Source organism: Ambystoma mexicanum, chromosome 3q (assembly GCF_040938575.1).
Source record: "Ambystoma mexicanum isolate Mex_15411 chromosome 3q, UKY_AmexF1_1, whole genome shotgun sequence".
NCBI classification, from domain to species: Eukaryota; Metazoa; Chordata; class Amphibia; order Caudata; family Ambystomatidae; genus Ambystoma; species Ambystoma mexicanum.
In genome coordinates this window covers 909085051-909099245 of record NC_090926.1, presented here as the reverse complement: position 1 = coordinate 909099245, position 14195 = coordinate 909085051, and positions in this window count along the sequence as shown.

The following is a 14195-nucleotide window of genomic DNA, read 5'->3' as shown; positions in this document are numbered from 1 at the left end:
GTATTTTATCTCCTGGTGCAACGTGTGCAGCGCCGCGCAGGCGGGGAACGGAGCGGCCGCCGCATCAAAGTGGCGTCGGTCCAAGGGCGCGGGTTTTGATCGGGCTTAATGAAGGTTATCGACAGCGGGTCAATCAAACAGAAAGATGTGTGTTTTACGTCGGAGGGGCGTTTGATCATTTGGTGTTTGAGCTGCCAATCACGAGCGGCCACTCAAACTGCGCCAAGGTGTTACTGGACGCTGCGTTCATTGTCCATAAATGGGGTTTTATGTTCTAGATGTTGGCAGCACGTGAGAGTGCGGAAGCGTCAATCGGTTTGCTTTGTGGCCCACCTGTTCAGATCGGAAAACCTATTAACGCCGCAGAAAGCGAAAGGCCCTGTTATTGAAGGATATGATCCACCATGACTATAACATAACAAAAGGAGTTGGCATTTGTTATTAATTTAAACATGTTGAGGCCAATGCACAGCACTAATGTCCAGCTATATGTGCACAATGCGCAGTACATTCATAAAATAGTAGCAGTTTGGATCTGTAGTAACGCATCAAAGGGCTATGAACACAGGGAGGGCGAGCACATTTTACTGTGCCTCCGCCTACAATGACCACTGGGTCTGAAGGGGCATGACGGGGGCATGGGGGTGGGAAGATGGAGCAGGGGAAGGTTTGGGGGTTAAGGGAGGGGGCTACTGGGAATGCCCCGCACATCAATGACACCCTTTATTAAAAAATAAAGGATGATTTGACGTATTACTTCTGGCAACCTCCTGTACTGTTACCGTCTGTGGTAAGCATGCGGTAAAGGTCTGCATCGTTTCAAGTCATGTGGACCCTTCATGTATTCACCATGTTGGAGTCCATAGGACTTCCACATGGGTAATATACCTCATGTGTTATCACAGCATTGTGTGTGGTGGAATTTTCTTCCATACACAAGGATCAGTTCTTTGGAGCTACTACTACAGTGGTCATTCGGCCCCTTATAAAAAAAAAAATAACAAAAGCAAGCAGAAACTGAACTTTTGAGACTCAAACTCGCATTTTGATGGAGAAGTAAAACACTCACAAATACTGCTTGTTGTACCACTACTGGCAAACTTCAGCCTCAAAGAGAGATTTTTCGGAAGATCAGATGATCGTCCAGGCCAAAGCCTTCCTTATTGAGCCCTATACAGATATGCTAATGGAGGACCTCTGCAGTGATGTTTTTCCTTTAGCATTCCAGGGGGTTGACCCTTTTCAAGCAGAGCACAAATTCTAATAAAATAACTGGGGTGAAAAATAAGTGTAAACAAAGGGCAACATCACAGGAAGTGACATCACAGCCATGCATTTCGTTCTTGCTAGCCCCTTGCTGCAAATAGGTCCCCTATATTGCAGTTTTGTACACAACTCGTTCTCAGTGACGTAACTCTTTACCCTTTATTGATTATTATTTTTATTTGGATTTTTTGTTACACAGTCAGGAATGCCCTGAACCTGCCCGAGGCCACAAAGGTACTCGAGAGAGGACAGGGTAAAAAGGCAAGAGAGAGAAGGTCCCTCATGTAAGTTGCAGGAACTGATTTGATCTGAAGATGAAGCGGCAGGGTGGTACGAAGGGAGGAAAAACACAAGAATTGGTGCACTCCTAATCTGGTAAACTTTTTATGAAAATAGTCAAAAACAAATGTCAATTTAAATTAAGGTGCGGGGGAGGAACTGAGATCCTGGCACTAAACCTCCACACATAATAAAACACAAGAAAGAGAAGGCTCAAGCTTTGAACCCTCCTGTCCCCTGCACACTGTTGTGTGTTGGCTAAACCAACTACTGTAAAGTCAAAATGATTAATTCTGTTTGTAGGTAATAATAATAGACCAAAAGCAAATTTTGTAAAACACAAAAATGTGTATATTTTGTTTAGGGTTACAAAAAAGGTTTTTGAAGACAAAAGCTGTCAAAATATTCTTGCAAAAGAAGGAACAATTTGAAGAAGTGTTGCTAGTACTCTGTTTTTCATTTGGCGGCATGTTTCGAGGTTGAAAACCCCTTCTTCTCAGGCCTAAAAAGACTATAAACAAATGTATAAGAAATAGACAAAGGGTGTATAGCACATTGTATTTGTACATTCATGATAGAAGGATTGTAAAGTTAACAGGTTAGAGAAAACAGTTAAATCATGGCACTATTTACAAAATATGAATAATAAACATGTTAGTGCATTTATATTCACATTAGTTTGTGTCACCTATAGTTCAAGTGAACAAAGTAATGATTGGATTTATAAACAGCCAATAGTGGCTCATCGGATGGGCCCAAGGCCTGTGTGGATAGAGGTCCAAAAATCACCCATGATCATCAAACCAAGTTGTAATGAAAGAATAACATGCACATGGAAAATAAATAGAATAAAATAATCTTGTTTACCTGATACTCTAAAGAAAATGATGATGTGAGTACAATGTCTAACATCCCAAGGAAAGGGGGTGTCAGTGCGTATATGAGATGCGGAAAGCTGCTTCCCAATAGGCGTAGTAGCGGTCAACCAAGTCAACAACATGGGCTAGCTCAGTCTGAAAAATATGAAGATATAGTGGTAAACTGATGTCAAAGGATCCTGGCATGCACCCTATATTTTAGCATAGTGAGAGATATCCTAAGATATCCTATAGTGTCCAATAATAACTCCACATAAAGTTTAAATAAGGGGTGGCCATCATGTCCTCCAATGGGGGGGGCAGTGTGGTCAATATACGGAGTAATTCTACATCTAATATGGCAAAACCCTATAGTATACAAAGCTTAAATCCTTTCTGAAATGAACACTATATTTTGAAAAACGCTTGCTAATCCCGAATGGTAGTAGACGTCCACAGTAGCTTCAAAACAAAGGTTCTGTAAACAAAATATAGAAATATAAATGTGGTGGAAAAGGTAAATGGGCAGGGGTAAGGAGAGAATATATTGATGAGTGAGAGTGGCTAGATAGAGTACATACCTAGATAGTGCGGAAAGATGAAGCAGGCATGTTTAAACCAAATCAAGCCATGTTATAGATGCGAGGCAAGAATTCATCAATGGATAGGCACAGTTTTCAAACAGTTCTACGGTATCCAAAATGTAAGAGGTAAGTAGAAGAATGCTATAAACAAGCGTATAGAATAAAGGAGTTATTTTGTGAAACGTCCCTAACTGAGTTCTCTATCCAGTGCAGGAGCGTAGTTCAAGCTCAAATGTGTACACTACACTGGTTTTAAATCTTTATTGTGGTTCTTTATATTGGGTACTTTTTAGTACAGCATCATGGATGTTTTGGCAAATTGACTGTACATACAAGTATGGATTTCTCTATGTAAGATATACATTTATCTCCAAGCCCTATACACTCTCATGTATAAAATAAAAGATCAGATGTATCTTTTGAGACTCTATGTATATTGTTTTGATACTTCATGAATATGTTGGATTCATATTATGTTAATGGACTAATGGATTATTTGTCTTGGACATCTATTCTACCAACATTCATAGACAGAGTGTAAAAATGTTAATTTCTACAAATGTTTTTCTTTTTTTGCCCACATGTACACTTGTTTAATATGTCGACCTGTGATTGAACTTTGATTAGCTTGTGTGGATATGGTCCGATTGATCCCATTGACCGTTGAACTTGAATCAAGACCGTGATTTGAGGGTCTTGGTTTTCCAGCTTTTTTACACTACTATCCATCTCATTTTCTTTATTATTGCTTTAGAGTTTACTCTCAACGTCTTTTCTCTATTTTCTTTCCATCTACCACTTCTTTTCCTCTGCTTCTATCTTCAAAATCGCCACCCCAATCGTTACATCTTTTGGAATTTAGTATGCCAATTATACGTGTATTTACGTTCGTTTTTACAATTTTTAAACGCCATCCCAGGCGGTTCATCTTTGAAATTCAGTAGTACACTTATACGTGTATTCACGTTCGTTCTTACATTTAAACATGGCGGTCAGGTTACTCCTGTGGGACGTGGTTAGTCCCCTCTCTAGTTTCTATCATTTAAAGTTCCCTGATTGGATAACTCGGTCCACGTACACGACGTGATCTCTGCTCATAAGGACAAAGCGCGTTACCATGGTAACGGTCGCCGATGCCTCGACGCGGAGCTTGAACTACTTTCTCAATCACACGGCAACAGGTAAGAGCGATCGCTCCTGCACTGGATAGAGAACTCCGTTAGGGACGTTTCACAAAATAACTCCTTTATTCTATACGCTTGTTTATAGTATTCTTCTACTTATCTCTTACAGTTTGGATACCGTAGAACTGTTTGAAAACTGTGCCTATCCATTGATGAATTCTTGCCTCGCATCTATAACATGGCTTTCCCGGCTTTTACACCGGGATTTGGTTTAAACATGCCTGCTTCATCTTTCCACACTATCTAGGTACGTACTCTATCTAGCCACTCTCACTCATCAATATATTCTCTCCTTACCCAAGCCCATTTACCGTTTCCACCACATTTATATTTCTATATTTCGTTTACAGAACCTTTGTTTTGAAGCTACTGGGGAAATTCAGTGTTAGCTGAACGGACGTCTACGACCATTCGGGATTAGCAAGCGTTTTTCACAATATAGTGTTCATTTCAGAAAGGATTGCTACAATGTAAGCTTTGTATACTAGAGGGTTTTGCCATATTAGATGTAGAATTACTCCGTATATTTACCACACTGCCCCCCCATTGGGGGACATGATGGCCACCCCTTATTTAAACTTTATGTGGAGTTATTATTGGACACTATAGGATATCTCTCACTATGCTAAATTATAGGGTGCATGCCAGGATCCTTTGACATCCGTTTATCACTATATCTTCATATTTTTCAGACTGAGCTAGCCCATGTTGTTGACTTGGTTGACCGCTACTACGCCTATTGGGAAGCAGCTTTCCGCATCTCGATATACACACTGACACCCCCTTTCCTTGGGGTGTTAGACATTGTACTCACATCATCATTTTCTTTAGAGTATCAGGTAAGCAAGATTATTTTATTCTATTTATTTTCCACTTGTATGTTATTCTTTCATTACAACTTGGTTTGATGATCAGGGGTGATTTTTGGACCTCTATCCACACAGGCCTTGGGTCCATCCGATGAGCCACTATTTGCTGTTTATAAATCCAATCATTACAAGATTGACTTTGTTCACTTGAACTATAGGTGACACAAACTAATGTGAATATAAATACACTAACATGTTTATTGTTCATATTTTGTAAATAGTGCTATGATTTAACTGTTTTCTCTAACCTGTTAACTTTACAATCCTTCTATCATGAATGTACAAATACAATGTGCTATACACCATTTGTCTATTTCTTATACAGTTGTTTATAGTCTGTTTAGGCCTGAGAAGAAGGGGTTTTCAACCTCGAAACGCGTCGCCAAATGAAAAACAGAGTACTAGCAACACTTCTTCAAATTATTCCTTCTTTTGCAAGAATATTGTGACTGCTTTTGCCTTCAAGACTGTTTTTGTCTTCAAAAACCTTTTTTGTAACCCTAAAAAAAAATATACACATTTTTGTGTTTTACAAAATTTGCTTTTGGTCTATTATTATTACCTACAAACAGAATTAATCATTTTGAGTTTACAGTAGTTGATTTAGCCAACACACAACGGTGTGCAGGGGACGGGAGGGTTCAAAGCTTTAGCCTTCTCTTTCTTGTGTTTTGGTACGAAGGGAGGTGCCTTTTTCATGCATAATTCCATCCAGCATCAGACTCAGACATAAAATTGGCCAGACCCTATAAGAAAGTGCTGCACGGATACAAAAGACAGTTTCTTGATAAACTGAGTACTACGTAAGGGGGTCTTTTTGATCAACTGTCTTGCAAATAGGGAATTTTAAAGTGCATTTGGTCTGTAACATTGGTAAAATCTACCAGCTGAATAGTTGAAGTACGAGGTCAGTGCCGTGCAGAGGGTATGGGGTGGCAGAGGAGAAGTGAAGACTGCAGTAGGATTGCCGAGTTCCATGCATATATTGAAAAGTTCAGCCGTGCTGTTAGTGGCCCCAGAGATGCAGGCTTGGATATAGGACTTCTTCTTTGAGTGGATGGATAGTCTGTATTGCCTTTGGAGTAGGTGGAAGGCCAATCTGTCGGTGGATGTGCTTGAAGCCTGCCACGTCAGTTCAGCAGCTCTGTACTTGCGGTTCAGGGAGGCTAGGTCCGAGTTATACCAGGTGTTTCGCTTGAAGGCAGGCCTCATGCGGATCCTCATTACAGGGGCAAGGATGTCCAGTGTGTTGGAGATGTAGAGTTGAAGGTTAGTAAGGGCTGTGTCAATGTGAGAGTCAGTGGCCAGAATGGGAGGGGGAATAAAGGTCACAGCAAAAGCAGCCACTGACACTCGCTTCATTGATTGAATGACAGAGAAAGAGATGGGCTGTGTGGGCGGGGGCTTAGCCGGGTGAACCAATAGGTCCAGGTGAGAAGACAGGAGAGCATGATCTGACCAGAGAGAGGTTTAGTGAGAAGGTTGTAGATGGGGATGTCTGCTGAGATAAGAGCATCCAAGGTGTGTCCGGCTCAGTGCGTCGGACCGGAGCGAAGAATGGAGAGGGAGAGAGAGTCACTGAGGGTGCGGAACAGTCCAGAGGCTGCATCAGGGGAGTCAAGGTGAATTTTGAATATTAAAGTCTCTTAGAAGGAGAAGCTTGGCGGTGGAGACCAAGGGAGAAGAGGTGAGGTCAGTGATGGGTAGGCCTGGATAGGAGACCAGGAGATCCTTCTTGAACTTCTTCCTTCCAGATTTCGAAAGAGAGATACGATAGCTGATAGAGTAGCAGTTAGAAAAGATAGGGGAGAATGCAGGCACCATGGAGGGAGAGTGTGGAGAGATGGAATCGGGGTGGGGGTAGAGGAGGGGAGGAGAAACTGCAATGCACAACGCCCAACAGCAATGCAACCATCTAGATTCAAGTGTCCAGGATAAAGGGAAAAAGCCTAAGATCAAAACACAGCAGACAATGCAAAACACCCAATTAGAGTAACTTGGATAGAGGGAAAAAGTCTAGATGTCAAGTGCAGCAGAAATGCAAAAACACCTAGAATTGAGTTTCCATTATAGAGGGAAAAAGCCTAGGTTTCAACATACAAGAGTAAAAGCAAAATACCTAAATGTGAGGGTCCTGGATAGAGGGAAAAAACCTAGGTTTCAGCATACAGCAGAAAAATCGAAAACACCCAGAATCAGGCTCCCTGGATAGGCCTTAAGTGCCTGATATGGACAACATACAATTGTGGCCGACGTGCAGCCGACTATAAGCATTTTGGTAAAAGGAGTAATACGATAGGTGGGACAGTTTAATAGGGAGCAATATGGCTATTCCCCCTACCCGCACCTTGCTTACCTTGTCAGTCACTGCTGGTTGAAGGCTGCGCCGCAGGCTCCACAGCAAACACTGGTAAACACAATCTGGAGCTTCAACTGCAGGAGCTGGTCTTTGCCTCAGGGACCTTTGCCACAGGAGGCCACAGGGGCAGAGCGGCTGCCCTGGGTGGAGGTCCTAAAAGAGTCCCAAGGCCCAATAAAATGGGGGTTGCAGGTACCATGGGCGGGCCGAGAGGAAACGAGAAATCAACAACTCTGGAGCGGGCTCGTGAAACAAGATAAGTGCAAGGTGTGCAGATATAAAAAAAAAAGAATTAGCAAGTCCAAGCTAATATTTTAATTCACGTTGCACTCACCCTAAGCATACCGGCTGCAAATGGCTGCAGGCAGCGAGCTCAGAGGGCTTTGCCCTTGGGGAAAAGAAAGCAGGACTAAGGCCCAATCAGATGGAGATGGAAGGTAGCAGGGTGGGCAGAGAGGAACCCGGAAATCACTGGCCCTGGAGCAAGCTCGTGAAACAAGATAAGCTCGAGGTGTGCAGACATAAAAATCAAAGAGTTATCAAGTCCCAGCTAATAGTTTAATTTAAGTTGCACTCCCTAAGCATACCAGCAAAAAAATGGCTGCAGGCGCCGAGCTCCGCCGCTAGACCCTCTGGGAAAACAAAGTGGGTGTGATGCCCAATCAGATGGAGGTGTGAGTTACCAGGTGTGAGCAGAGAGGAACCCGGAAATCATGGCCCTGGAGTGGACTTGTAAAACAAGATGTGCACATTGTTGACTTGCAACCTGAAAGGTGCCCTCAATTCTCCTTATATTGTGAGGGGGCCTTTTTGTGTCACAGAGCTGTACAAGCAGCATAGTGTGTCGTAGCTTTATGGTAACAGTCAGAGCAAAGTTACATAACCTAACAAAAAACATAATAGAAAGGTGACAGTCACTGCATACATAATGAAAGCCATATAGCCCTTCTCTATCAACCTAGCCTGTTTGTTGCACACTCACTTGCATGTCTTTCACAAAGTATAATGAACCCCACCTGCAGAAGGCAGCTTGGGCGATATTTTATAACTATTGATGGCTATGTGTTATAATACTCTGATAGCTTACTCCCAAGTAAGGCACCCCTCTGTCACATGATGAACTAAAATAAAGTCTAACATACCATGACATGGAACATGCTCTTACCAATAACGTTTTTGACATCAAGATGCAACGATTTTTTCATTGTTACTATACTAGTTTGACTCCGCCATTCCCTTACCATCTGTTACCAACAACATTAGCCTTTATGCAATGTCTATTCTTGACTATGCCACTCCCAGCCCAGGGTTGTCAGTCACAGAATTACCAGTCTGTAGATTAACCTGAGGTAGGACGCACAGAGATGTCTGGAAAAATAAGCCCACAAACATCTAGGATTGCTTGAACACATTGTTAAGCCCCTCAGGAATCCAACATGACATTACATATGAACTTATAATTCTCCAAATCTGCCTTCGAAACACAACCCAATTATCAAAGCACTTTGGGAAATGTCCACCTCCTCCCTTTTGCAGAACTATGGTCCACCTAACAGGACTAACATGCACCCAGGCTACCACAGACCATTCTTCCGCCACTGCGTCCCTCCATGGCTATGTTTGTAGCATGTATTTGCCGCTTTCCCATCCTCCTATCTTCCCCTCACTCATTTACTTTCCTTCAGTAGGCCAATGTCTGGGTACACCTGGTGGGGTTGCCACTCCATGGACAAGCCTTGGAGCTCTGAATCTTAAATGTTATTGATTGAAGCAGCTTAAAAGCATATTCATATACAGAACATTACCACTGCAAAACATATTTGTATTCTGATTCTGCCCAAATTAAATAATGGGGCAACTCCAAACAATATATGCCAGCATTGCCCCACATGTTCATGCTAATTTTTGCCCTAGTTCTACCGTAGGTCACTGTTCATGCTAAAAAGTGTAGTTAATGTGTCTTTATTTCACAGTTCTCACCCCATCGCTCCCTGTACCCAATCCTTCGCCCACGTGGCTCCATGTGACCCCCAACTGTCCCCTGTGTCTATCTATTTCAAGTTCTGCGCATTGTGGCACTCAATGCCTCCAAACTTCCTGATATGTCGTTCGGCCTGGGCCCAGTTCTGCCCCAATGTGGCTGTTAGTGTCTCCAAAGTGCCAACCTATGGGTGTCTGTCCTTATTTCAGTTTAACCACCAAGTGGTTTTCAGTACTGCCATTTAACCCCTTTTGCTCGCTGCAAAGGTACATACACACAAACGCAGACCGCATACACATATACACAGATACCAAAACACAAGCATATACAAATACACACATTCAAACACACAGAAACATATTTTCAAAACACTTTTCATGCTTGGCCACTTGGCTCCACTCTTGCAGCACCAGGCTCCACAAGACTGATGACTTCGCTCCATGAGTCCCACCTCCATAGGTCCCGTTTTGGGCCTTGACAACCTAGATTTTCACTCTTCTGCAAATCCTGGTACTCCAAATCCAATACCCTTATTGCCACCTATGGCCGTCCTGTGGCTGCAGGGACAGAGGCCCCTCCAGGCCCCCACGGGGGGGGAGTTTGGATCCCCGCCAACATAAAGCGCTTTATGGCCTCTGCCCCTTTAGGCGAAGGTAGGACTTTCATGGAATATGCTTCCATCAGTTCCATTGATGGGGTGTGATGGGCCTTATAGCAGCGGCAGCCTTTGCACAATGAGAGGGCACTGCCCCAAGGGCCATTATACACAAGTCATCGCTATTCATAACCCATTGTTCTAAAACGAAACTTCTGCTGGAATGTGCTTTTTTCCTGAAGTGTATTTGTCCCATGAAGATATTTAAATAACTCTTTCGTATCTCCCCTCTTCATGTTCACTTATGACTGTCGAGATTTAAGGGTTCTGATAGAAATCTTGCACCAGTTGGTAGCTCTCGAATAGGTAATAGTCTCTAAGCCACCTTCTCTCTTTCTGATTTATTTATGTAATGTTAAACTTGTCTCCCCAACGCCACTTCAGACCACTTGTTGATCCTATGAGACACTGGTGTGTATAGCCATGGGGTGGACTACAGTCAAGCACGGCAGTCTGAAAAGCACTGGGTCTGTGGCGTCGGGTGGGGGTAAGTTCAGTGTCCTCCTGAGCATAGCGTGCTTGGTGATGCTGAATGGATATTGCACTGATCCCTGAAGTGAGTATGTATTTGAAGGACAGGTACTGATGTATGCCTGTGGCATGCTAGTAGCCAAAGGGTTGCAATGCCACAGGCATTTTGTTGGATGGCTGCGGCTTGCTAGTAGCCAAAGGGATTCCCAAACAAGATAGTTTTGAAGATTTTCCCAAAGCTCAAGTCATTTGGTTTTGCCATTGCAGGACTTGTCGAGGGTGTTCAGCACAATGTACCCTCTGACCTATGACTACCAGAACCATGTATCTCCTAATGTACCCTTCTATAGAACATCATTGGCACCTAGGCCTCTCTGTGAGGTGATTTTACAATGATAACAATATTTTTAAAAGATGGTTATCCCTCCCCCGTTTACTACAAACTTTCTCCTAAATGTTAATGTTTTTGTTACACTGTTTCATATGTGAAGGTCACTAGATAAGTGGATGCTATATTTGGGACTGCTCTCCATGTTTCAAAATTTCCCTCTTCATTTGACGACTCCCTCTGTGTTATCTACTCTGTGACATGCCTGAGTGCCATCTGGAGGTGGGCACACACTCCCTTCCATTGAATTGCAGACATTCAGCTGGACATTCATCTCTTACACATCCATCCTTTTCATGTTGCACCTCTGCATCTTGTTCTTACCTTTCCAGCCCTGCCACTCCTCCTATCACTATTAAAACTAATTAAAACTATTAAAACTAAATTCTCGGTGTAATTATGCGATTCTTTGTTCTATGGAAGCCCTGAATCCCACATCAGAGTGTTCTTCCGTGAGGTAGATGACTGCCAAACTCAGCGGTTAGATCTCCTGCGTCTTGAGGTTTGTGCAGGGGGCGGTGACACCAACTTTTCCATGTCCCCTTGACCAGTGCCAGTGTATGGAAAGCACAAAGGGAAGATTGAAATGCCGCTTTAACAGGTGTTGAGTCTCACTGATCTGCAACAGTACTGGAAGCTGTGAGAAGAACAAAGAGCAAGCATATCATTCAGGTTTCTATGGGGGATTAGAGCTTGGACTGCACACTTTATGATTGTTGAAAACATTCTCTAACGTTTGTTTCATTTGGGTTTTAACTTTTGAAATGAAATTATTTCCCAATCTTTTGGCTTTTGGATGGGCAATGTAACATGTTTTAAAAAAATAGATATTTTTCGTCTAGTTCACCGAATTCTCAAATGAGTCAATTTAATATATATATATATATATATTTATGTATCCCTCATTGCTGGAATGGCTTTCAGACATTTGTGGTGCGACTATTTGTTCACCATCTTGGCTAACTTCAATTTTGAAAAATATGTTCTGGACATGATAAGATTCATTTGACAATCTAGGACCTTGGGGATCACAAATGGGATAAACTCCCTCCATTTTGTTTAGGCATGTGTATGAGACAGGGTCGCACTTTAACTCAACTTCTCTATGAGTTGCCGTAGAACCTCGATCCCTTAAAATCAGATCAGTAAAACAACTACCAGGGCTCCTTTCATGGTAGAAGATGAGAAGATTTCACTTTACGCTGAAGACACTCGTTTGTACATCAGACACTTTACTGCAACGCTGCCTCAAGTTGTCAAGATTCTTTTAGACTATGGTCCGACTCCATGTTACAAGCTCAACTTCCATATTTGGCAGAGTCACCCCTTTTTAACATACAGATTAATTCCATCAGATATCTATGTATATATATCAATGCAGCCCTCTTGGATAAGCCCTATCTCCAGCTAAAAGCCACAGAGGCTCCTCTGGGAACACACATTGGGAAGAAATCGCTTCATCCCAGCAACACCAGGAACAAAATCAGAGAGACCAACCACCGATGGAGGAGGCGATTAGGTGACGAGAGCATGTTTCATCCTTTCTAAACTCCCAAGGGACATCCAGCCAGGGGCGTCTCAGTTAAGGGAGGAACAGTGAACGGTGAAGATCAGCTGTTTACCAGCCTCTTTGCCTCTTAGCCCATGAGCCTTTGCTTTGCTGTGTCCTGCTACTTGTCTGTAGGTACCCTTATTTGATTCTTTTCAGCTGCACCCTCGCCATGCACTTGTCATATTATCTCTTAATTTTCCTTGTACCTCTCTCTTCAGTCTCCAGCGCTCAGAACCTTCTCAACTCTCTCCCCATCCCTATCATCTCTTTTCCTCGACACCACCTCTCTTCTCGCTCCACTACTCTTTACTATTCACAAAACCTACTCCAGCCCAAATATCCATTACACATACTCTTCTCGCATCTACTCCCAACTCCTCTCTATTTCTTAGACTCAACTTTGCTGTGCTTCTACATCTCACTCTCTTTCTATTGTTCTTTGGAATGCATAGTCTGTTCGCAATAACAACTCCTTTCCCTTTGACTTCTTCCTTTCTCATTCTCTTTCTCTTGACCTCCTTACCCTTACTAAAACCTGGATCCCTCTCTATGAGACTGCAAAACATGCTACCCCTTATGACCCAGCCTACACTTTCACTCACTCTCCCCGCCCCACTGGCAGGGGTGATGGTGTAGGACTGTTTTCTTCCTCCAAACTGCCTACATCTCCCACTCCCCTATCTCCTGCTAACACTCCTTCATTCGAATACACTATCTGCACAATCACTGTCCTCTATGGCATACACATTATCTCTCTCTACCAGCCTCCTGGTCCCATGGGTCAATTCTTCAACCACCTCTCCAAATTAATTGACTCTCACCCTTCCGTTCACCATCTCATTGTCATCGGTGACTTGAACCTCCTCTCTCTTTCTGCTACTATATCCGCTGGCTTTAACTCTCTTCTACATAACCCATCAGTATTTTCTGTCCACACTCTGCCCATCCATTCAATTGGAAACTCTGTTGACCTTATTCTCTTCTTCTCTCAACTTTCAGACTCTAATATCTACACTGTGCCTTCTCCCTCCGATCACTCTATCGTCTTTGCCTCAATCTCCTGTTGAGGGGTCCTCAACCCGCCAGATTCCCCCGAAGAGGACAGTTGCCACACACTGAAGCAGCCCCACAGACCATAACTGGATGACATCACCAAAGTAATCAGGAAGAGGCGACACACACGTAGAGGTATTAGCCAGGTGCAAAAGAACACACAAGAACTGCTTGCAGAAACCTAAAAGCAACTAACATGAACAGCTATGAAAATAAAGATGGAAGCCACAGCTGCATTGATCTAAATGGAAGACATTGGAAAGGCTCAAAACACAGCGAGTGGCCTCACACACTGATTTCCCAGGGAAACGCAAAGCAGAGCTGGCAGTGCAGTCACTGTGCCCAACCTTGTCAAGGATGCTGGGAGAGAGTGTTTCGAATCAACAGAAAAAATAGAACACCTGCATGGGCAGTGAGCTGCAATCTTTCATAAATGCAAGCTGAGAGCTCAATTCTGTGGTCCCTACACACGTGAACTGAACATGGGGAAGAAAGCCCATTCATCCAAGGTAAGCAAATCTTGCTGTTCCCATGGAAACCGAAGACAGAAGATGGAAACATGTAACACAGCATGAAGCTTGAGGCTGCAATGTCCTAGCTCAGGGCCAGAGGAGTCGATGGGGTGGTAACATTGGTGGGAAACAGGCGGAACCCTGAAGCATTTCTCTCCACCCATTATTGTGCTCACATGCTGGTA